The sequence below is a fragment of the Coregonus clupeaformis genome, chromosome 13 (genome assembly GCF_020615455.1).
Source record: "Coregonus clupeaformis isolate EN_2021a chromosome 13, ASM2061545v1, whole genome shotgun sequence".
Classification (NCBI taxonomy): domain Eukaryota; kingdom Metazoa; phylum Chordata; class Actinopteri; order Salmoniformes; family Salmonidae; genus Coregonus; species Coregonus clupeaformis.
The window spans coordinates 9,976,850-10,002,775 of record NC_059204.1 but is presented as its reverse complement, the minus strand read 5'-3'; the positions used below and the strand labels follow the sequence as shown (position 1 = coordinate 10,002,775).

The 25,926-nt window shown below is 45.3% G+C and overlaps 1 protein-coding gene across 1 annotated transcript in view; it reads right to left on the bottom strand.

Annotated features, from left to right (window-relative positions):
* LOC121579192 (neuronal vesicle trafficking-associated protein 2-like) overlaps positions 1–25,926 on the bottom strand; it is a 54,065-nt gene that overhangs the window by 7,293 nt on the left and 20,846 nt on the right. The window lies entirely within an intron of this gene.

Genomic DNA, 25,926 nt, shown 5'->3' with positions numbered 1-25,926 from the left:
TGGTACAGTACAGACAGAGTAGCGGTGGTACAGTACAGACAGAGTAGCTGTGGTACAGTACAGACAGAGTAGCTGTGGTACAGTACAGACAGAGTGGCGGTGGTACAGTACAGACAGAGTAGCTGTGGTACAGTACAGACAGAGTAGCTGTGGTACAGTACAGACAGAGTAGCGGTGGTACAGTAACAGTACACTCAGAGCAGCTGTGGTACAGTAACAGTACAGACAGAGTAGCTGTGGTACACTACAGACACAGTAGCTTTTGTACAGTACAGACAGAGTAGCTGTGGTACAGTACAGTCAGAGTAGCTGTGGTACAATAGAGTTGGAGTAGCTGTGGTACAGTAGAGACAGAGTAGCTGTGGTACAGTACAGACAGAGTAGCTGTGGTACAGTACAGTCAGAGTAGCTGTGGTACAGTACAGACAGAGTAGCTGTGGTACAGTACAGACAGAGTAGCTGTGGTACAGTACAGACAGAGTAGCTGTGGTACAGTACAGACAGAGTAGCTGTAGTACAGTAACAGTACAGTCAGAGTAGATGTGGAACAGTACAGACAGAGTAGCTGTGGTACAGTACAGACAGAGTAGCTGTGGAACAGTAACAGTACAGACAGAGTAGCTGTGGTACAGTACAGTCAGAGTAGCTGTGGTACAGTACAGACAGAGTAGCTGGGGCACAGTACAGTCAGAGTAGCTGTGGTACAGTACAGACAGAGTAGCTGTGGTACAGTACAGACAGAGTAGCTGTGGTACAGTACAGTCAGAGTAGCTGTGGTACAGTACAGACAGAGTAGCTGTGGTACAATAGAGTTGGAGTAGCTGTGGTACAGTACAGAAAGAGTAGCAGTGGTACAGTACAGACAGAGTAGCTGTGGTACAGTACAGACAGAGTAGCTGTGGTACAGTACAGACAGAGTAGCTGTGGTACAGTACAGTCAGAGTAGCTGTGGTACAGTAACAGTACAGACAGAGTAGCTGTGGTACAGTACAGACAGAGTAGCTGTGGTACAGTACAGACAGAGTAGCTGTGGTACAGTACAGACAGAGTAGCTGTGGTACAGTACAGACAGAGTAGCTGTGGTACAGTACAGCCAGAGTAGCTGTAGTACAGTAACAGTACAGTCAGAGTAGATGTGGAACAGTACAGACACAGTAGCTGTTGTACAGTACAGACAGAGTAGCTGTGGTACAGTACAGTCAGAGTAGCTGTGGTACAGTACAGTCAGAGTACCTGTGTTACAGTACAGACAGAGTAGCTGTGGTACAGTACAGACAGAGTAGCTGTGGTACAGTAACAGTACAGACAGAGTAGCTGTGGTACAGTACAGACAGAGTAGCTGTGGTACAGTAACAGTACAGACAGAGTAGCTGTGGTACAGTACAGACAGAGTACAGACAGAGTAGCTGTGGTACAGTAACAGTACAGACAGAGTAGCTGTGGTACAGTAACAGTACAGACAGAGTAGCTGTGGTACAGTACAGACAGAGTAGCTGTGGTACAGTAACAGTACAGACAGAGTAGCTGTGGTACAGTACAGACAGAGTAGCTGTGGTACAGTACAGACAGAGTACAGACAGAGTAGCTGTGGTACAGTAACAGTACAGACAGAGTAGCTGTGGTACAGTAACAGTACAGACAGAGTAGCTGTGGTACAGTACAGACAGAGTAGCGGTGGTACAGTAGAGACAGAGTAGCTGTGGTACAGTAACAGTACAGACAGAGTAGCTGTGGTACAGTAACAGTACAGACAGAGTAGCTGTGGTACAGTACATACAGAGTAGATGTGGTGCAGTACAGTCAGAGTAGCTGTGGTACAGTACAGACAGAGTAGCTGTGGTACAGTACAGACAGAGTAGCTGTGGTACAGTACAGTCAGAGTAGCTGTGGTACAGTACAGTCAGAGTAGCTGTGGTACAGTACAGACAGAGTAGCTGTGGTACAGTACAGACAGAGTAGCTGTGGTACAGTAACAGTACAGACAGAGTAGCTGTGGTACAGTACAGACAGAGTAGCTGTGGTACAGTAACAGTACAGACAGAGTAGCTGTGGTACAGTACAGTCAGAGTAGCTGTGGTACAGTACAGACAGAGTAGCTGTGGTACAGTACAGACAGAGTAGCTGTGGTACAGTACAGACAGAGTAGCTGTGGTACAGTACAGACAGAGTAGCTGTGGTACAGTACAGACAGAGTAGCTGTGGTACAGTACAGCCAGAGTAGCTGTAGTACAGTAACAGTACAGTCAGAGTAGATGTGGAACAGTACAGACACAGTAGCTGTTGTACAGTACAGACAGAGTAGCTGTGGTACAGTACAGTCAGAGTAGCTGTGGTACAGTACAGACAGAGTAGCTGTGGTACAGTACAGTCAGAGTAGCTGTGGTACAGTACAGTCAGAGTATCTGTGTTACAGTACAGACAGAGTAGCTGTGGTACAGTACAGACAGAGTAGCTGTGGTACAGTACAGACAGAGTAGCTGTGGTACAGTAACAGTACAGACAGAGTAGCTGTGGTACAGTACAGACAGAGTAGCTGTGGTACAGTAACAGTACAGACAGAGTAGCTGTGGTACAGTACAGACAGAGTAGCTGTGGTACAGTACAGACAGAGTAAAGACAGAGTAACTGTGGTACAGTAACAGTACAGACAGAGTAGCTGTGGTAGAGTAACAGTACAGACAGAGTATCTGTGGTACAGTACAGACAGAGTAGCTGTGGTACAGTACAGACAGAGTACAGACAGAGTAGCTGTGGTACAGTAACAGTACAGACAGAGTAGCTGTGGAACAGTAACAGTACAGACAGAGTAGCTGTGGTACAGTACAGACAGAGTAGCGGTGGTACAGTAGAGACAGAGTAGCTGTGGTACAGTAACAGTACAGACAGAGTAGCTGTGGTACAGTAACAGTACAGACAGAGTAGCTGTGGTACAGTACAGACAGAGTAGCTGTGGTACAGTACAGTCAGAGTAGCTGTGGTACAGTACAGACAGAGTAGCTGTGGTACAGTACAGACAGAGTAGCTGTGGTACAGTACAGTCAGAGTAGCTGTGGTACAGTACAGTCAGAGTAGCTGTGGTACAGTACAGACAGAGTAGCTGTGGTACAGTACAGACAGAGTAGCTGTGGTACAGTAACAGTACAGACAGAGTAGCTGTGGTACAGTACAGACAGAGTAGCTGTGGTACAGTAACAGTACAGACAGAGTAGCTGTGGTACAGTACAGTCAGAGTAGCTGTGGTACAGTACAGACAGAGTAGCTGTGGTACAATAGAGTTGGAGTAGCTGTGGTACAGTACAGACAGAGTAGCTGTGGTACAGTACAGACAGAGTAGCTGTGGTACAGTACAGACAGAGTAGCTGTGGTACAGTACAGACAGAGTAGCTGTGGTACAGTACAGACAGAGTAGCTGTGGTACAGTACAGTCAGAGTAGCTGTGGTACAGTAACAGTACAGACAGAGTAGCTGTGGTACAGTACAGACAGAGTAGCTGTGGTACAGTACAGACAGAGTAGCTGTGGTACAGTACAGACAGAGTAGCTGTGGTACAGTACAGACAGAGTAGCTGTGGTACAGTACAGACAGAGTAGCTGTGGTACAGTACAGCCAGAGTAGCTGTAGTACAGTAACAGTACAGTCAGAGTAGATGTGGAACAGTACAGACACAGTAGCTGTTGTACAGTACAGACAGAGTAGCTGTGGTACAGTACAGCCAGAGTAGCTGTAGTACAGTAACAGTACAGTCAGAGTAGATGTGGTCCAGTACAGACAGAGTAGCTGTGGTACAGTACAGTCAGAGTAGCTGTGGTACAGTACAGTCAGAGTAGCTGTGTTACAGTACAGACAGAGTAGCTGTGGTACAGTACAGACAGAGTAGCTGTGGTACAGTACAGACATAGTAGCTGTGGTACAGTAACAGTACAGACAGAGTAGCTGTGGTACAGTAACAGTACAGACAGAGTAGCTGTGGTACAGTACAGACAGAGTAGCTGTGGTACAGTACAGACAGAGTACAGACAGAGTAGCTGTGGTACAGTAACAGTACAGACAGAGTAGCTGTGGTACAGTACAGACAGAGTAGCTGTGGTACAGTAACAGTACAGACAGAGTAGCTGTGGTACAGTAACAGTACAGACAGAGTAGCTGTGGTACAGTAACAGTACAGACAGAGTAGCTGTGGTACAGTACAGACAGAGTAGCTGTGGTACAGTACAGTCAGAGTAGCTGTGGTACAGTACAGACAGAGTAGCTGTGGTACAGTACAGACAGAGTAGCTGTGGTACAGTACAGACAGAGTAGCTGTGGTACAGTAACAGTACAGACAGAGTAGCTGTGGTACAGTACAGACAGAGTAGCTGTGGTACAGTACAGACAGAGTAGCTGTGGTACAGTACAGTCAGAGTAGCTGTGGTACAGTACAGTCAGAGTAGCTGTGGTACAGTACAGACAGAGTAGCTGTGGTACAGTACAGACAGAGTAGCTGTGGTACAGTAACAGTACAGACAGAGTAGCTGTGGTACAGTACAGACAGAGTAGCTGTGGTACAGTAACAGTACAGACAGTGTAGCTGTGGTACAGTACAGTCAGAGTAGCTGTGGTACAGTACAGACAGAGTAGCTGTGGTACAGTACAGACAGAGTAGCTGTGGTACAGTAACAGTACAGACAGAGTAGCTGTGGTACAGTAACAGTACAGACAGAGTAGATGTGGTACAGTAACAGTACAGACAGAGTAGCTGTGGTACAGTACAGACAGAGTAGCTGTGGTACAGTACAGACAGAGTACAGACAGAGTAGCTGTGGTACAGTAACAGAACAGACAGAGTAGCTGTGGTACAGTAACAGTACAGACAGAGTAGCTGTGGTACAGTACAGTCAGAGTAGCTGTGGTACAGGACAGACAGAGTAGCTGTGGTACAGTACAGACAGAGTAGCGGTGGTACATGTACGTATGTGTGTGTGTGTGTGTGTGTGTGTGTGTGTGTGTGTGTGTGTGTGTGTGTGTGTGTGTGTGTGTGTGTGTGTGTGTGTGTGTGTGTGTGTGTGTGTGTGTGTGTGTGTGTGCTGTTGCCTTACATAAGGGATGGTGGGAGGATGAGTGTACAGTGCCTCACCCTGTCATATATCATTTCAGTACTCTATCCATCCTTATCTGGTCTATTTCAGATTACACACAGGAAGACAGCTTGATACACCATACTGGGATGCTTATTATAGCTGGGTTGGAGGACGAGGGTGTTTCTGTCTGTCTGTGTGTGTGTGTGTGTGTGTGTGTGTGTGTGTGTGTGTGTGTGTGTGTGTGTGTGTGTTACGGATACAGGTATCCTGTGTTTTTGTGTGTTTCTACTCTTTCTGCCCTAATCACAGGTGTCCTGTATGTTCCTGATTGGTGGTCGTTGAGGTGTCTGCTGATTGGACCAATCAGTGAACATTCCTGTGAATAGCACCACCTGTTACTCGTTTGTTGAATCACACAGCCCATTGTATAAAACCAGACTTGTGTTTGTTGCAAGAGAGAGAGACTTTTTGCCATATGTGAGTATGGACACGGTGGTGTCCTGTGTGTTGTGTACGCACTAAGTTGTTGGTTACCCTGTTGGTAACATTATTAGAAAATATTTCTTTACCTGAGTGTGGATACTGTTGTATCCTGTGTACTTATTTAATTGCTGAGTACCCTGTTTAGTAGTTTTGTGTGTTTTTTGGGAAAAGGGGGGTTTAAGCTAGTTGCCCTTGGGCGTACATTACCCGTAGGAAGAAATCTGTCTATAAACACCAGTTAGACCTGAGCGGACCACCCACTGTATTTTTGTATGACTAGCAGTAGCCTAGCGGTTCTTCAGGCAGGCTAGATCAGTTTAGGGGGTTTTACATTATTGTTTCATTTCTTGGGTCCTGCTCAGCCCCTTTTTCCCAAACCTGTACCGTGTGTTTAGTAATAAACACTTTGTGTTTGACGGTAGTTCATGGTAGTTGTGTCTTATTTGTTCTCACTATTCCATGCCACACTTATAATTTACATGAATTTATGTTACGGGTCTCATGTCCATCCACCCTAGATGTTTAGAGCCACGGGGTTCGTAACAGTGTGTATCTACTCAAGGGTGTTATCATCAGTAAAAAAACTATCTTAGGTCAGTGCCTAGAAACAACAATGTCCTGGCATCCATTAGCAGTCATTACACATATGCTTTGTGGCATGACAGCATTCAGATAAGCACACTTATTCACCTGCTATACAGGTGTAGCCAAGTTTGTGCAATAGCTAAGTATTTGCAGCCCAATAGCTGAATATGTGATGTAGCCTATTGCTAAGCATATAAACATATTGTAGGGTTATGGCCATCTTAAATGTTCTTTGCATAGTTGGAGGACCATTCTCAGTACTGAAGAGTAACAGTGACACAAAGCATGTAGAATTGCATAGAACACCATCAGATTTACAGTCAAGGGTTGATTTCCTAAATCTCAGGTTGAGCCTAAAAGCATCTGCATTTGACCCTTGTATAAGGATACAGAACATATTTGACACTGCCACCAACTTCCACTGGTGAGTGAGAAGTGGAGGCCAACTGTTGCTAGGTTTGCTGACGTCAAACGGCACCATCAATCACACACAGGTCAAGCTACTCTGCATGAAGTCATACTCCTGTTCTTGAAAACAAGAGCCCAGCAGCACAGGTTACATTTCTAATAACAACACTGAAAGGGTGAAACGATGGTTTATGTTTCAGGTTATTCTGTGACAAAACAGAGTCATTATATAGCTATGTGGGATGGATCAATTGAGGCATGCAAAGACAGTGAGTTGTCATGCTTGAAACATGTCAAAATGTAAAGGAAATGTGTCAAAACGTAAAGAAAATCATGGTGTTTTTCCAATATGTACCAAAAAATTGCTACATACCAACAGCTTAGATATGCTCATTAATTAAGGTGATATGAACATGGGATGAGATGGATGCATCATGCAGCCAGCCATCCTGAATCTCAATATCTCAGTCATTCTAAGGACATCTCTCTCCTCTCATTTTCTTTCTGTAGAGATCTGTGTGTGTGTGTTGCTATTCTTCCCCAGGACCACGATCTGCTCAACATCTTTTAGGAGTCTGGAATTCTGGCTGTAAATTCATTTGTTCTGATCCCGACTGGAATTTTGACCCTCCCATAAGCTTTACATTAGCATGGGTGTATTTCTTGGCCAGTTAGTTCACCCAAATAGCAATGACATTGGTTTCCTTGCCCTGTGGGCCGGTCTATGGACGGGGTATGACAACAACATGCTTTGGTTTGGTTTCCCTTGCACTGTTGTCACGTGGTGGCGTTTTGGCATTTGTGGCACAGATCTCATTCAGGTCATTTGACCGATATTGGCATTTGTCGCGCATCAGTATGAAAAATGTATGCACTCAAATGTAAGTCGCTCTGGATAAGAGCGTCTGCTAACTGACTAAAACGTAAAATGTAATCATGTTCAAATCAATTTGAGATACATTTGGACATGATATAGTCCCCTGTAGCTCAGTTGGTAGAGCATGGCGCTTGCAACGCCAGGGTTGTGGGTTCGTTTCCCACGGGGGGCCAGTATGAAAATGTATGCACTCACTAACTGTAAGTCGCTCTGGATAAGAGCGTCTGCTAAATGACAAAAATGTAAAATGTAAATGTACAGTACAGACAGAGTAGCTGTGGTACAGTACAGACAGAGTAGCTGTGGTACAGTACAAACAGAGTAGCTGTGGTACAGTACAGACAGAGTAGCTGTGGTACAGTACAGACAGAGTAGATGTGGTACAGTACAGACAGAGTAGCTGTGGTACAGTACAGACAGAGTAGCTGTGGTACAGTACAAACAGAGTAGCTGTGGTACAGTACAAACAGAGTAGCTGTGGTACAGTACAGACAGAGTAGCTGTGGTACAGTACAAACAGAGTAGCTGTGGTACAGTACAAACAGAGTAGCTGTGGTACAGTAGAGACAGAGTAGCTGTGGTACAGTACAGACAGAGTAGCTGTGGTAGAGTACAAACAGAGTAGCTGTGGTACAGTAGAGAAAAAGTAGCTGTGGTACAGTACAAACAGAGTAGCTGTGGTACAGTAGAGAAAAAAGTAGCTGTGGTACAGTACAAACAGAGTAGCTGTGGTACAGTACAGACAGAGTAGCTATGGTACAGTACAGACAGAGTAGCTGTGGTACAGTACAGACAGAGTAGCTGTGGTACAGTGCAGACAGAGTAGCTGTGGTACAGTACAGACAGAGTAGCTGTGGTACAGTACAGGCAGAGTAGCTGTGGTACAGTACAGACAGAGTAGCTGTGGTACAGTAACAGTACAGTCAGAGTAGCTGTGGTACAGTACAGTCAGAGTAGCTGTGGTACAGTACAGTCAGAGTAGCTGTGGTACAGTACAGACAGAGTAGCTGTGGTACAGTACAGACAGAGTAGCTGTGGTACAGTACAGACAGAGTAGCTGTGGTACCGTACAGACAGAGTAGCTGTGGTACAGTACAGACAGAGTAGCTGTGGTACAGTACAAACAGAGTAGCTGTGGTACAGTACAAACAGAGTAGCTGTGGTACAGTAGAGACAGAGTAGCTGTGGTACAGTACAGACAGAGTAGCTGTGGTAGAGTACAAACAGAGTAGCTGTGGTACAGTAGAGAAAAAGTAGCTGTGGTACAGTACAAACAGAGTAGCTGTGGTACAGTAGAGAAAAAGTAGCTGTGGTACAGTACAAACAGAGTAGCTGTGGTACAGTACAGACAGAGTAGCTATGGTACAGTACAGACAGAGTAGCTGTGGTACAGTACAGACAGAGTAGCTGTGGTACAGTGCAGACAGAGTAGCTGTGGTACAGTACAGACAGAGTAGCTGTGGTACAGTACAGGCAGAGTAGCTGTGGTACAGTACAGACAGAGTAGCTGTGGTACAGTAACAGTACAGTCAGAGTAGCTGTGGTACAGTACAGTCAGAGTAGCTGTGGTACAGTACAGTCAGAGTAGCTGTGGTACAGTACAGACAGAGTAGCTGTGGTACAGTACAGACAGAGTAGCTGTGGTACAGTACAGACAGAGTAGCTGTGGTACCGTACAGACAGAGTAGCTGTGGTACAGTACAGACAGAGTAGCTGTGGTACATTACAGTTAGAGTAGCTGTGGTACAGTACAGACAGAGTAGCTGTGGTACAGTACAGACAGAGTAGCTGTGGTACAGTACAGACAGAGTAGCTGTGGTACAGTACAAACAGAGTAGCTGTGGTACAGTACAAACAGAGTAGCTGTGGTACAGTAGAGACAGAGTAGCTGTGGTACAGTACAGACAGAGTAGCTGTGGTAGAGTACAAACAGAGTAGCTGTGGTACAGTAGAGAAAAAGTAGCTGTGGTACAGTACAAACAGAGTAGCTGTGGTACAGTAGAGAAAAAGTAGCTGTGGTACAGTACAAACAGAGTAGCTGTGGTACAGTACAGACAGAGTAGCTATGGTACAGTACAGACAGAGTAGCTGTGGTACAGTACAGACAGAGTAGCTGTGGTACAGTGCAGACAGAGTAGCTGTGGTACAGTACAGACAGAGTAGCTGTGGTACAGTACAGGCAGAGTAGCTGTGGTACAGTACAGACAGAGTAGCTGTGGTACAGTAACAGTACAGTCAGAGTAGCTGTGGTACAGTACAGTCAGAGTAGCTGTGGTACAGTACAGTCAGAGTAGCTGTGGTACAGTACAGACAGAGTAGCTGTGGTACAGTACAGACAGAGTAGCTGTGGTACAGTACAGACAGAGTAGCTGTGGTACCGTACAGACAGAGTAGCTGTGGTACAGTACAGACAGAGTAGCTGTGGTACATTACAGTTAGAGTAGCTGTGGTACAGTACAGACAGAGTAGCTGTGGTACAGTACAGACAGAGTAGCTGTGGTACAGTACAGACAGAGTAGCTGTGGTACAGTACAGACAGAGTAGCTGTGGTACATTACAGTCAGAGTAGCTGTGGTACAGTACAGACAGGTTGCTGTGGTACAGTACATACAGGGTAGCTGTGGTACAGTACAGACAGAGTAGCTGTGGTACAGTACAGACAGAGTAGCTGTGGTACAGTACAGACAGAGTAGCTGTGGTACAGTACAGACAGAGTAGCTGTGGTACAGTACAGACAGAGTAGCTGTGGTACATTACAGTCAGAGTAGCTGTGGTACAGTACAGACAGGTTGCTGTGGTACAGTACAGACATGGTAGCTGTGGTACAATACAGACAGAGTAGCTGTGGTACAGTACAGACAGGTTGCTGTGGTACAGTACAGACAGAGTAGCTGTGGTACCGTACAGACAGAGTAGCTGTGGTACAGTACAGACAGAGTAGCTGTGGTACCGTACAGACAGAGTAGCTGTGGTACAGTACAGACAGAGTAGCTGTGGTACAGTACAGACAGAGTAGCTGTGGTACATTACAGTCAGAGTAGCTGTGGTACAGTACAGACAGAGTAGCTGTGGTACAGTACAGACAGAGTAGCTGTGGTACAGTACAGACAGAGTAGCTGTGGTACAGTACAGACAGAGTAGCTGTGGTACATTACAGTCAGAGTAGCTGTGGTACAGTAACAGTACAGACAGAGTAGCTGTGGTACAGTACAGACAGAGTAGCTGTGGTACAGTACAGACAGAGTAGCTGTGGTACAGTACAGACAGAGTAGCTGTGGTACATTACAGTCAGAGTATCTGTGGTACAGTACAGACAGAGTAGCTGTGGTACAGTACAGACAGAGTAGCTGTGGTACAGTACAGACAGAGTAGCTGTGGTACAGTACAGACAGAGTAGCTGTGGTACATTACAGTCAGAGTAGCTGTGGTACAGTACAGACAGGTTGCTGTGGTACAGTACAGACAGGGTAGCTGTGGTACAGTACAGACAGAGTAGCTGTGGTACAGTACAGACAGAGTAGCTGTGGTACATTACAGTCAGAGTAGCTGTGGTACAGTACAGACAGGTTGCTGTGGTACAGTACAGACATGGTAGCTGTGGTACAATACAGACAGAGTAGCTGTGGTACAGTACAGACAGGTTGCTGTGGTACAGTACAGACAGGGTAGCTGTGGTACAATACAGACAGAGTAGCTGTGGTACAGTACAGACAGAGTAGCTGTGGAACAGTACAGACAGGGTAGCTGTGGTACAGCACAGACAGAGAACCTGTGGTACAGTACAGACAGAGAACCTGTGGTATAGTAACAGCACAGTCAGGGTAGCAGTGGTACAGCCCTCCTGTAGCTCAGATGGTAGAGCATGACGCTTGCAACGGCAGGGTTGTGGGTTCGATTCCCACGGGGGGCCAGTATGAAAAATGTATGCACTCACTAACTGTAAGTCGCTCTGGATATGAGCGTCTGCTAATTGACTAAAATGTAAAATGTACAGTACAGACAGAGTAGCTGTGGTACAGTAAAGACAGAGTAGCTATGGTACAGTACAGACAGAGTAGCTGTGGTACAGTAACAGTACAGACAGAGTAGCGGTGGTACAGTACAGACGGAGTAGCTGTGGTACAGTACAGACAGAGTAGCTGTGGTACAGTACAGACAGAGTAGCTGTGGTACAGTACAGACAGAGTAGCTGTAGTACAGTACAGTCAGAGTAGCTGTGGTACAGTACAGACAGAGTAGCTGTGGTACAGTACAGACAGAGTAGCTGTGGTACAGTACAGACAGAGTAGCTGTGGTACAGTACAGACAGAGTAGCTGTGGTACAGTCAGAGTAGCTGTGGTACAGTACAGTCAGGATGTGTTCTCCAGACAGCCAAGGAGGACGTTGGGGAAACAGAAAACAATCAGAGGTGATTGTGTCACTGTCTCCCTGAGCTGAGCCAACTGCAGATGTCTACTGTGGATGGGTGGACATCTCAAAAATTCCGTCATCACCTGCCCACAACAACTGCATGTTTTCATGTTCTGTCACCCCTTCTCTTTATCACCCCTAATCTCCTCTCCCCCACACGTTGTTCTATCACCCCTAATCTCCTCTCCCCCACACGTTGTTCTATCACCCCTAATCTCCTCTCCCCCACACGTTGTTCTATCACCCCTAATCTCCTCTCCCCCACACGTTGTTCAGCTGAGTCTGCTGTGGCTCCGTGTAATAGGTTTCTGTTCAAATCTCGATTTATTGTTCTGAATGTGGGGGAAAATGTCAACATATGGCTGCTATGTTTCTTCAGTGCCATTTCTGTCACCATCAGACATATGGTTTTGCTATATTTGTGTCAGTTTGATATTTTATTTTATACCCTGTCTTGTTATTCCAGTCTCCTTGCCTTATGCTGTTAGAATGCAACCCTTGCCCACTCTCACAGCAAGACCACTTTTCCAGCCATTTGTGAGCGCAAAAACTCTTATAGTCGTTCCAGAAGGAGAAATCGAGAGGCAGAGGCATAGAGAGAGGCATAGAGAGAGGCAGAGAGAGAGAGGTAGAGAGAGGCAGAGAGAGAGGCAGAGAGAGAGGCATAGAGAGAGGCAGAGAGAGAGAGGCAGAGAGAGAGAGGCAGAGAGAGAGGCAGAGAGAGAGAGGCAGAGAGAGAGGCATAGAGAGAGGCAGAGAGACAGGCAGAGAGAGAGGCAGAGATAGAGAGGCAGAGAGAGAGGCAGAGAGAGAGCAGCATAGAGGGAGGCAGAGAGAGAGAGGCAGAGAGAGAGGTATAGAGAGAGGTAGAAAGAGAGGCAGAGAGAGAGGCAGAGAGAGGCATAGAGAGAGGCAGAGCGAGAGAGACAGAGAGAGAGAGGCAGAGAGAGAAGCATAGAGAGAGGCAGAGAGAGAGGCAGAGAGAGCTGCAGAGAGAGAGGCAGAGATAGAGGCAGAGAGAGAGAGGCAGAGAGAGGCAGAGAGAGGCAGAGAGAGAGGCATAGAGAGAGGCAGAGAGAGAGAGAGGCAGACAGAGAGAAGCAGAGAGAGAGAGGCAGAGAGAGAGGCAGAGAGAGAGAGACAGCGGGGTATAGAGAGAGGCAGAGAGAGAGGCAGAGAGAGAGAGGTATAGAGAGAGGCAGAGAGAGAGAGAGAGAGAGAGAGAGAGAGAGAGAGAGAGAGAGAGAGAGAGAGAGAGAGAGAGAGAGAGAGAGAGAGAGAGAGAGAGAGAGAGAGAGAGAGAGAGAGAGAGAGAGAGAGGCAGAGAGAGAGAGGCAGAGAGAGAGGCAGAGAGAGAGGCAGAGAGAGAGAGGCAGAGAGAGAGAGGCAGAGAGAGAGAGGCAGAGAGAGAGAGGCAGAGAGAGAGGCAGAGAGAGAGGCAGAGAGAGAGGCAGAGAGAGAGAGGCAGAGAGAGAGGCAGAGAGAGAGAGGCAGAGAGAGAGGCAGAGAGAGAGGCAGAGAGAGAGAGGCAGAGAGAGAGGTATAGAGAGAGGCAGAGAGAGAGGTATAGAGAGAGGCAGAAAGAGAGGCAGAGAGAGAGGCAGAGAGAGGCATAGAGAGAGGCAGAGAGAGAGAGGCAGCGAGGTATAGAGGGGGCAAAGAGAGAGGCAGAGAGAGAGGTATAGAGAGAGGCAGAGAGAGAGGCAGAGAGAGAGAGAGAGAGAGAGAGAGAGAGGTATAGAGAGAGGCAGAGAAAGAGAGAGAGAGAGAGAGAGAGAGAGAGAGAGAGAGAGAGAGGCGTAGAGAGAGGCGTAGAGAGAGGTAGAGAGAGAGGTATAGAGAGAGGCAGAGAGAGAGGCAGAGAGAGAGGCAGAGAGAGAGAGGCAGAGAGAGAGGCAGAGAGAGGGGCAGAGAGAGTGGGGCAGAGAGAGAGAGGCAGAGAGAGAGGCAGAGAGAGAGGCAGAGAGAGAGGCAGAGAGAGAGAGGCAGAGATAGAGGCAGAGAGAGAGAGAGGCAGAGAGAGAGAGAGGCATAGAGAGAGGCAGAGAGAGAGAGGCAGAGAGTGGTATAGAGAGAGGCAGAGAGAGAGGCAGAGAAAGAGGTAGAGAGAGGCATAGAGAGAGAGATAGAGGCAGAGAGAGATAGAGACAGGCAGAGAGAGAGCTAAAGAGAGGCAGAGAGAATCTGTTCTTCTTCCTCTAGCACCAGGTGGTGCTGACAGAACAATGGGAGATAAGTCAATAAGTAAATCAGTAGATCTATGATTGAGGAATAAAGGCCTATTGTCTGTGAATCATATTGGTATTGTGCTTAAGCTGGCGCTCAATACAGAGCCAGGCACAGAAGGGAAACGCTCTTCTTCTATTGTAAGATAAATAATGTGAAGAAGAAAATCGGCTATACCTGCCAGTTTCACATGACCAGATAACTGTATCTCTGAGGCTAAGACCTGTTAAAATGGAGGGAGCTTTGTAAGACTGAGGGACCTACAACCATATTTTTTCTTGAATGTAATGGTCTTGGATTTCCCTCTAAAGCCCTTATGAGATGGTTTTAGAGGAGTGCGCTACATAGCAACCTGAAGGGGGATGCCCACTAGGGAAGAGGCTGAGGACGGAAAGGGAGGAGTGACGCACAGGAGACGTGGTGTCATGGGAGAATGGATGTCCCATGTTGCTTTCTCCTGTAATGTCTAGACCAGGGATGGGAAACTTTGATGGGGGTTAGGGCCACAAAAAATCAGAAAGTCTGAACCCCCTCCTCCCCATGTTGCGAGCAAAATATTTTTGTAGCCTCCCGCTTGACATTTTTTACATTTTAGAGTTAATTTAGTGCAATTCTACACATTTTGCCATGGGGCAGAGAGGAAAATGAACTGTTTTACAGCTAATTTCCTCCAATTCTACACATTCTGCCATAGGGTGGAGAGAAATGTTTGCAGTTTTTAATATAATATCTGAGTTACACTGACCAACAAAATCAATGGTTGCCCCCCGGCCGGTAATTTGACCATGATTACTAATATCAAAAACATTCTAGCTGACATGGGCAAATTGAGTGACTATCAGTGACTGACATAACAAGAGAAAAGCTGCAGATGCACAACCCCATTTCTAAATCGCACCTAGCATATTCTACTATTCTAACTTGGAACAGTAAGTTGAGACCCCGACTGAGTAATTTTTTTTCTATAAACAGTATATAAACATATATACAGTACAAGTCAAAAGTTTGAAAAATAGCAAAAATATATATATATACAGTGGGGGAAAAAAGTATTTAGTCAGCCACCAATTGTGCAAGTTCTCCCACTTAAAAAGATGAGAGAGGCCTGTAATTTTCATCATATGTACACGTCAACTATGACAGACAAAATGAGAAAAAAAAATCCAGAAAATCACATTGTAGAATTTTTAATGAATTTATTTGCAAATTATGGTGGAAAATAAGTATTTGGTCAATAACAAAAGTTTCTCAATACTTTGTTATATACCCTTTGTTGGCAATGACACAGATCAAACGTTTTCTGTAAGTCTTCACAAGGTTTTCACACACTGTTGCTGGTATTTTGGCCCATTCCTCCATGCAGATCTCCTCTAGAGCAGTGATGTTTTGGGGCTGTCGCTGGGCAACACGGACTTTCAACTCCCTCCAAAGATTTTCTATGGGGTTCAGATCTGGAGACTGGCTAGGCCACTCCAGGACCTTGAAATGCTTCTTACGAAGCCACTCCTTCGTTGCCCGGGCGGTGTGTTTGGGATCATTGTCATGCTGAAAGACCCAGCCACGTTTCATCTTCAATGCCCTTGCTGATGGAAGGAGGTTTTCACTCAAAATCTCACGATACATGGCCCCATTCATTCTTTCCTTTACACGGATCAGTCGTCCTGGTCCCTTTGCAGAAAAACAGCCCCAAAGCATGATGTTTCCACCCCCATGCTTCACAGTAGGTATGGTGTTCTTTGGATGCAACTCAGCATTCTTTGTCCTCCAAACACGACGAGTTGAGTTTTTACCAAAAAGTTCTATTTTGGTTTCATCTGACCATATGACATTCTCCCAATCCTCTTCTGGATCATCCAAATGCACTCTAGCAAACTTCAGACGGGCCTGGACATGTACTGGCTTAAGCAGGGGGACACGTCTGGCACTGCAGGATTTGAGTCCCTGGCGGCGTAGTGTGTTACTGATGGTAGGCTTTGTTACTTTGGTCCCAGCTCTCTGCAGGTCATTCACTAGGTCCCCCCGTGTGGTTCTGGGATTTTTGCTCACCATTCTTGTGATCATTTTGACCCCACGGGGTGAGATCTTGCGTGGAGCCCCAGATCGAGGGAGATTATCAGTGGTCTTGTATGTCTTCCATTTCCTAATAATTGCTCCCACAGTTGATTTCTTCAAACCAAGCTGCTTACCTATTGCAGATTCAGTCTTCCCAGCCTGGTGCAGGTCTACAATTTTGTTTCTGGTGTCCTTTGACAGCTCTTTGGTCTTGGCCATAGTAGAGTTTGGAGTGTGACTGTTTGAGGTTGTGGACAGATGTCTTTTATACTGATAACAAGTTCAAACAGGTGCCATTAATACAGGTAATGAGTGGAGGACAGAGGAGCCTCTTAAAGAAGAAGTTACAGGTCTGTGAGAGCCAGAAATCTTGCTTGTTTGTAGGTGACCAAATACTTATTTTCCACCATAATTTGCAAATAAATTCATAAAAAATCCTACAATGTGATTTTCTGGAGAAAAAAAATCTCATTTTGTCTGTCATAGTTGACGTGTACCTATGATGAAAAATACAGGCCTCTCTCATCTTTTTAAGTGGGAGAACTTGCACAATTGGTGGCTGACTAAATACTTTTTTCCCCCACACTACACCTCAAAAGTTTTAGAACACCTACTCATTCAAGGGTTTTTCTTTATTTGTACAATTTTCTACATTGTAGTAACCAAAAAAGTGTTAAACAAATAAACATATATTTTATATTTGAGATTCTTCAAATAGCCATCCTTTGCCTTGATGAAAGCTTTGCACACTCTTGGCATTCTCTCAACCAGTTTCATGAGGTAGTCACCTGGAATGCATTTCAATTAACAGGTGTGCCTTCTTAAAATTTCTTTGTGGAATTTCTTTCCTTCTTAATGCGTTTGAGCCAATCAGTTGTGTTGTGACAAGATAGGGGGGGTTTACAGAAGATGTGCTTCCAACTTTGTGGCAACAGTTTGGGGAAGGCCCTTTCCTGTTTCAGCATGACAATGCCCCCTTGCACAAAGTGAGGTCCATACAGAAATGGTTTGTCGAGATCAGTGTGGAAGAACTTGACTGGCCTGCATAGAGCCCTGACCTCAACCCCATCGAACACCTTTGGGATGAATTGGAACGCAGACTGCGAGCCAGGCCTAATCGCCCAACATCAGTGCCCAGACCTCACTAATGCTCTTGCGGCTGAATGGAAGCAAGTCCCTGTAGCAATGTTCAAACATCTAGTGGAAAGCCTTCCCAGAAGAGTGGAGGCTGTTATAGCAGCAAAGGGGGGACCAACTCCATATTAATGCCCATGATTTTGGAATGAGATGTTCGACGAGTAGATGTCCACATACTTTTGGTCATGTAGTGTACCTTAAAAAAAAGTAGGGGCGTGGATCAGAAAACTAGTCACTATCTGGTGTGACCACCATTTGCCTCATGCAGCGCAACACATCTCCTTCGCATAGAGTTGATCAGGCTGTTGATTGTGGCCTGTGGAATGTTGTCACACTCCTCTTCAATGGCTGTGCGAAGTTGATGGATATTGGCAGGACCTGGAACACGCTGTCGTACACGTCTTTCCAGAGCATCCCAAACATGCTCAATGGGTGACATGTCTGGTGAGTATGCAGGCCATGGAAGAACTGGAACATTTTCAGCTTCCAGGAATTGTGTACATGGGACCAACACTTTACATGTTGCATTTATATTTTTGTTCAGTGTATATACCGTTCATATATTTATATATTTTTTTAATGAATTGAGGGCCTTCAAAATGGGGGTGGCCCGCGGGCCGCCAGTTGCCCATCCCTGGTCTAGAACAACCACAAAGTACAAACAGACTCTCTCCTGTTGAGATGAACAGACAGCTCAAAACAGCAATATGTACAACTTTAATTCTGAAACATCTGATATTTCAGGCCAGTTTGTTGTATGGACTCCAGGTGGACTAGCTACCATCATGGGATCCCAATAGAGAATAAAGATATTTGTACCGTACCGTACAGTCCAATCTAATCCATCTTGTTTTCTGACAGCATGGCACTCTCTCACACCGAGTGATGGCATTTGATATACACAATCCCATTATTGCAACCCAGTATCACAGATTATTTTTTAAATAAACATGAATAGTTTATTGGAAATTCATGACAGGCACATGAAAAAGTGTATTTTTCTGTGTGCAGTACATTATTTTGTATACAGTGCATTTTAATCACAGATAAAGACAGTAGGTTACTTAAGACAGAAATGATAGGAGGGAGGTTGATCGGGGAGGGTGGGTGGGTTGGTCGGGGAGAATGGGTGGGTGTATAACGCGACCGTCTAGCAACCCAAATGTTGCATGTTCAAATTACATCACAGACAACTTTAGCATTTTAGCTAATTATCAACTCTGCAACAACTTACTACTTTTTAACTACTTAGCTAGCATTGTAGCTAACCCTAACCTTAACCCTTTAACTACTTAGCATGTTGCCTAACTCTAACCCTAACCTTAACCCCTCGCCCTAACCCATAACCCTAACCTTAACCTCTAACCCTAACCTTAACCCCTAACCCAGCTAACGTTAGCCACCTAGCTAACCTAGCTAACGTTAGCCACAACAAATTGGAATTTGTGTAACGTACATAAATGCATTATGGAGAACGATAATTGTGTAATTTGTGTCTATTTCACAATAGGCTGTGATAGTGTGTTGGTTATTAAGTGATCCTTGCTTCTACCTTCTGCCTGTTCTGGGTAAACACGCCACTAACGAGGATATGCAAACAAGAATAATTACATTTTTCTAAATGAGCTGCATTTCGGAGAAATATAATTGTTTAGGAGAAGAGGAGATATGATATTAATGCTGGGGTGTTGATCTGGGGCTTGGAGGAAATGTACCCGACGACACGCCCCAGGCTTGGTAAAGAACAACTAAACACTCCTCAAACCTCCTGTTTACATCCCTCAGACACGCTCATTAATATCTTCCTGTCAGTCAGTCTCCAGCGCCTCACAATCACACCTTATTATGTGAAGCTAGGTGCTGCTGGATGTGGATGTGGAGAGGAGGGAGCAGCTTGATGAGGAGATGAAGGGGGTTTCACATGGCCCTCTGTGGGCCTTGCCTGCCTGGCTGTGTTCTCCCTACTGCTTAGTACCTAGTGCCTAATGCCTACTCCACTGGGCCACTCTCCAAGATCATCATCGGTGGCATAACAACAAGGCTGGTCCTTCTGGGCAGCGGCTCAACCACCACTGTACCACTGTGCCAATGGATCCTCAGACCAGTTGGCCGAAATGTAATGATGTATAGTAGAGAGAGAGAGAGAGAGAGAGAGAGAGAGAGAGAGAGAGAGAGAGAGAGAGAGAGAGAGAGAGAGAGAGAGAGAGAGAGAGAGAGAGAGAGAGAGAGAGAGAGCGGAGGAGGAGAGAAACAGACAGAGAGAAACCAGGAAGTGTTCTGTATCTGGAGTCACAAATTGCTCCCCAAGCTCACCGGGCCAGAGATGGAGGAGAGGGTTCTGACAGAACACAGCAGTCAATTAGAGTCCCACTGTCATCATGGCCTCACAACATGTACAGTGCTCATGGAAAGTGTCAAAGCCACACAAACCAGAAACAAGGACTGGGACACTTCAGCCTGAATTACAATTACATATCCTTATGCTACCTCCTCAATGACAGTGTGTCCCTATTTCCACATCACCAATAAATCAAATGATCAAATCATTTCCGCGGGGAGTGTTACTCTTGAAAACCAGATTACAGAAAGTAAGCCAGGTAAAATTGGCGGATAATTGAATTTATCCTGAAACATTATACAGAACACATCATTAGGGAGAAAGTTTTAACGTTAGCTCCATATTCAGATGTAATGATTGCGAGGTATTGGAGGACGCTGAGCGGTAGGGTTAATCACTGTTAGAACAGAGGAAAAGCCATCTGGTGCTATAAATTATCTCATGCATTGCTCACACACAAAAACCCTTGGCCCCCGCGGCAGCTTGAATATGCTGTCCTTTTTTAAATGACAAATTACAAAAATAAATTGCCCCTTTGGCACACACTACCAACCGTCTTTTGTTATTCCTTTTGGTCCAATGGAACAGTGAATAGAAGTAATACATTTACATATAGTATTTCCCATCTGTAGCCCACATAACCCATTGCGTGTATCTGTTTGTACATGTGGAGGGGGAGGGACAATAAAGGGGAAAGTAATTAATTGTAACAGTATTTCCACATGTTCAATCTTAGCTATCATGCAATGCCTCCTATCCACTCATGACATAACCATTCAAAGTGAAACCTCCCCATGCAATGACATGTTGATAGATTCTATGTCCCAGAGAGTGTGGAGGAGGACCCAGCTGTAATCGGAATAACTGAAAGCGTTCGATCATCGGAACACTGACAGGCAGGCAGTCAGTCAGCACCACTGGCCGCTAAACTGGGCTGGGGGGTCAGGGCTGCCCAGGAACAGCATGGATGATTAATCCAACCAATCAATGGCCAGCGTTAACCATGGAGGTGTCTCTAATTGGCTACCACTAGGACCTGGCAGTGTTTCTATGGCTCCAGGGTGAGTGAGTGAGTGAGTGGGTGAGTGGGTGTTTGTATTTACTGGCATTTTAGAAACGCAGGGCTGCAGCCCTCGTAAGGCGCAAGTGACAGACGAGAGGATAGTCATAAATTATAGTCTGGAGGAGGATTGCTGCTGGCCGCAGGCCACAACACAGCTCCTGACTGGAGGACTGACTGTCACAGAACAGGCTGATCCATACTGGCCATTGACTGGCCTCAGTTGTGTGGCAGAGCCAATGAGAAAAGCCTCTATGTGGAAATCGAGTCTAGAAATGATCGTTTTCTGTTTAACATATTTACAAATGTACAGTTCCACAGAGAAGCCATGTAAATCAATGTGATGCCTCACAATCTGAAAAATGTGTTGTCTCTTAACACCCACACATGAACAAACACATTGTATCTACACTCTCTACTAATCTATACTCTATACTACTCTATACTCTCTACTAATCTATACTCTCTACTACTCTATACTCTCTACTAATCTATACTCTATACTACTCTATACTTTCTACTAATCTATACTCTCTACTACTCTATACTCTCTACTAATCTATACTCTCTACTACTCTATACTCTCTACTACTCTATACTCTCTACTACTCTATACTCTCTACTAATCTATACTCTCTACTAATCTATACTCTCTACTAATCTATACTCTCTACTACTCTATACTCTCTACTACTCTATACTCTCTACTAATCTATACTCTATACTACTCTATACTCTCTACTACTCTATACTCTCTACTACTCTATACTCTCTACTACTCTATACTGTCTACTACTCTATACTCTCTACTAATCTATACTCTCTACTAAAATATACTCTCTACTAAAATATACTCTCTACTACTCTATACTCTCTACTAATCTATACTCTATACTACTCTATACTCTCTACTACTCTATACTCTCTACTACTCTATACTCTCTACTACTCTATACTGTCTACTACTCTATACTCTCTACTACTCTATACTGTCTACTACTCTATACTCTCTACTACCCTATACTCTATACTACTCTATACTCTCTACTACTCTATACTCTCTACTACTCTATACTGTCTACTACTCTATACTCTCTACTACTCTATACTGTCTACTACTCTATACTCTATACTACTCTATACTCTCTACTACTCTATACTCTCTACTAATCTCTACTTCTCTATACTCTCTACTACTCTCTACTACTCTATACTCTATACTACTCACTACTACTCTATACTCTCTACTACTACGTGGTCCTCTGTAGCTCGGCTGGTAGAGCACGGCGCTTGTAACGCCAAGGTAGTGGGTTCGATCCCCGGGACCACCCATACACAAAAAAATGTATGCACGCATGACTGTAAGTCGCTTTGGATAAAAGCGTCTGCTAAATGGCATATTATTATTATACTCTATACTCTCTACTACTCTATACTATCGACTACTCTATACTCTCTACTATTCTATACTCTCAACTAATCTCTACTACGCTATACTCTCTACTACTCTTTACTCTCTACTACTCTATACTCTCTACTAATCTATACTACTCTATACTGTCTACTACTCTATACTCCATACTACTCTATACTCTATACTAATCTCTACTACTCTATACTCTCTATACGCTATACTACTCTATACTCTCTACTACTCTATACTCTCTACTACTCTCTACTACTCTATGCTCTCTCTCTCTCTCGCTCTCTCTCTCGCTCTGTCTCCTGATAAAATGGCCGACTAAACAGCCTCAGGGATCTGCCAGTATTGTTGGATATGTGGAGATTTCATCTGCTAGCTGAGACACCCAGCCTGCACCTGCCTTTCATTCTCATTCTACTGAGTCCCTTGACAGAGAGAGAGGCGTCTCAGCTCAGCTCCCTGCTCTTTCATGTCATTTTCTCTATACTCATGTGCACACGGGGAGAGTTAGCCATTGTTCATGTCTCTCAGTTCCATTACATTACAGATAAGAGCCATTGGACGAAGGCGTCTTCCGTACGGGGGAGTTTTGTTAGGAGCCCTGACGCTCGGTCTGAACATTAACACGCATCGCTTGCAGTACAGTTTTAGAAGCATAAGGACCTTACCTTTCATATCAGCGAGAAATGGACACACACCTTTATAGGGTTAGGGTTAGGGTTAGTGTCCCCACATGGCCACATCTCCATGCAGATGGAGGGACCACCTATACAAATTAGCTATCTAGCATGCTCCGAACACCTGTGTGTAACGGAAGAAGGCCACCACCAGAAACGTGTTGTCACTGAAAAATACTGTTGGCTGCAACTGTCTACTGTTGGCTACCTGGACTATTTGCAATGCAAATAGTCCAGGTAGCCATGATTAGCTGTTCAGGAGTCTTATGGCTTGGGGGTAGAAGCTGTTAAGAAGCCTTTTGGGCCTAGACTTGGCGCTCCAGTACTGCTTGCTCTTGCGGTAGCACAGAGAACAGTCTATGACTAGGGTGGCTGGAGTCTTTGATAATTTTTAGGGCCTTCCTCTGACACCGCCTGGTATAGAGGTCCTGGAAGGCAGGAAGCTTGGCCCCAGTGATGTACTGGGCCGTACGCACTACCCTCTGTAGTGCCTTGCGGTCTGAGGCCGAGCAGTTTCCATACCAGGCAGTGATGCAACCAGTCAGGATGCTCTCGATGGTGCAGCTGTAGAACTTTTTGAGGATCTGAGGACCCATGCCAAATCTCCTGAGGGGGAATAGGCTTTGTCGTGCCCTCTTCACGACTGTCTTGGTGTGTTTGGACCATGATAGTTTGTTGGTGATGTGGACACCAAGGAACTTGAAGCTCTCAACCTGTTCCACTACAGCCCCGTCGATGAGAATGGGGGCGTGCTCAGTCCTCTTTTTTTTCCTGTAGTCCACAATCATCTCCTTTGTCTTGATCACGTTAAGGGAGAGATTGTTATCCTGGCACCACACGGCCAGGTCTCTGATCTCCTCCCTATAGGCTGTCTCATCGTTGTTGGTGATCAGGTCTACCACTGTTGTGTCGTCTGCAAACGTAATGATGGTGTTGGAGTTGTGCCTGGCCATCCAGTCATGGGTGAACAGGGAGTACAGCAGGGGACTGAGCACACACCCCTGAGGGGCCCCCGTGTTGAGGATCAGGGTGGCAGATGTGTTGTTATCTACCCTTAACACCTGGGGGCGGCCCGTCAGGAAGTCCAGGATCCAGTTGCAGAGGGAGGTGTTTAGTCCCAGGGTCCTTAGCTTAGTTATGAGCTTTGACGGCACTATGGTGTTGAACGCTGAGCTGTAGTCAATTAATAGCATTCTCACGTAGGTGTTCCTCTTGTCCAGGTGGGAAAGGGCAGTGTGGAGTGCAATAGACATGATATGTTAATATGTTACGCTTTGCTGCATCAGATACCAAGAGACCTCCGTCTTCTTTTGTTTTGTGTGTTTAATGAAGGAAGACGTTCCTCCCCCTGTTCCCGGATAAAGTAACAATGGGGAATTTGGCCACGCTCAACTCAACTGGGAGCAATCGCAGGGAGGTGAGGCATATATACTTTGAGCGCTTCATCCATCAACACAATCTGCTATGGCGAGACGATGTGTGAGCTTTCTACACAGTCAGCGCTAGGCTGGGATGATAGTCAGAAAACACCCCTGTCCATTCAGCTCCATCAGTCATGCAAGGCAGGCAGCCCCCCAAAAAGATCCTACAGCACACACATCAGACTGAGTTATAAAAAAAAGGCTCTCATTTGAATTCCCCTCCACCAAACAGAAGTTGATAGCGCATTGCGCCATGCAGTCTGCAAGAGAGGGCTCTCCTTGTTTCCAGGTCAAATACCTCCGTCTCATCTCCCAGCTGTGGGAGGGAAGGCCAGGCATGGTCGATCAAGCCTCTCCACTCTGCCACAGAGGGAGCAAGACAGGAGAGATCCGCCTCTCAGTCAGTCACAATCCCACTCAGACAAGCTTCACAGCCTGTTTGTGTTGAATATTTCATTCTCTCTCTCTTCCTCCTCAAATGACATTTAACGGCAACATAATTATAGTCAAACACTCTGCAGAACCTTCTCTTCCATCAACATTAAACAGCACCTAAAATGGTTATAGCCCTGACTAGTGATGTGGGGAAAAAATCAATACAGTTACATATCACAATATTATTTCGGATGATATTATGTTGATATTTTGACTCCAAGTATCGATTTGCTAAAATATTTCTATATTTTTGTTGTGTGGTTTCGCTAGATAGCGTTAGCTAGCGCTAGTCGGCTGTACCTGCGCCAAAACTCCAGTATTTTTCATCCTATAGCTTGTTCTCCATCTTCTTTTTAAATAGTGAGCCAACATGTTTTCAATACTTTTATTTCCATGACTGATCAAAACTCATTTTCTCTTTCTGCAGAAGACATACTGAGCAATAGGACATTTAGTCATTTAGCAGACGCTCTTATCCAGAGTGACTTACAGTAGTGAGCGCATACATTTTTTTACTTTTCCGTACTGGTCCCCCGTGGGAATCAAACCCACAAGCCTGGTGTTGCAAGTGCCATGCTCTACCAACTGAGCCACACGGGACATATGGGAAATATTTTGGTAACATCAAATCGCAAAAACATTACAGTATTTGATCGCAATACCTATAGAATCCTGGGAATTGCAATAGTAAGTCTATTGATAATATCATATTGTGAGGTCCCTGGCAATTCCCAGCCCTAGCCCTCACTCTCAGGACTGTATAAGCGATTGCAGCCCATTGATTTGATGTGCCGAGGGAACAATGACCGCTGCTATTGAGGCCAATGAAAGCAGAGTGTGTGTTAATTATGGATGAGGTCAATCCATTTCACTCTATGGTCTGGGTCTCCTCTCACTGTTAGTGACAGAGTGGATCTATAAGAAACTACAGGTCCATTTCCATTTCAACCTGGGTATCTGCTTCGTATGTTAATAATGTGTAATAAGTCCAGAAGAAACATCCAGTATGTTCTCAGGTACTGTGGATCACACACTGTTATATTCACATGGACGTTCAGCTTGCTAGCTCAAGTTTTTCAGAGATTCTCATGAGCTTATGCATGAGATCTGGCTACCATGATAACCCAATTACTATTTTGTTCCCTGTACAGCACCTAAGGAATTGAACTTACATCCGCTTCCAGTGAAACTGATGCATTCTGAAAGATAACTCCTCAGGAACACTATATGTGCTTAACGGAGCGGAATTCTAATATTAACAACGCTAGCAGGCAGCAACGTAGCGAAGTAGCATCTTAGCGCTGAGGGAAGAGTTGGTCTGTCTCAGTGAATTAAG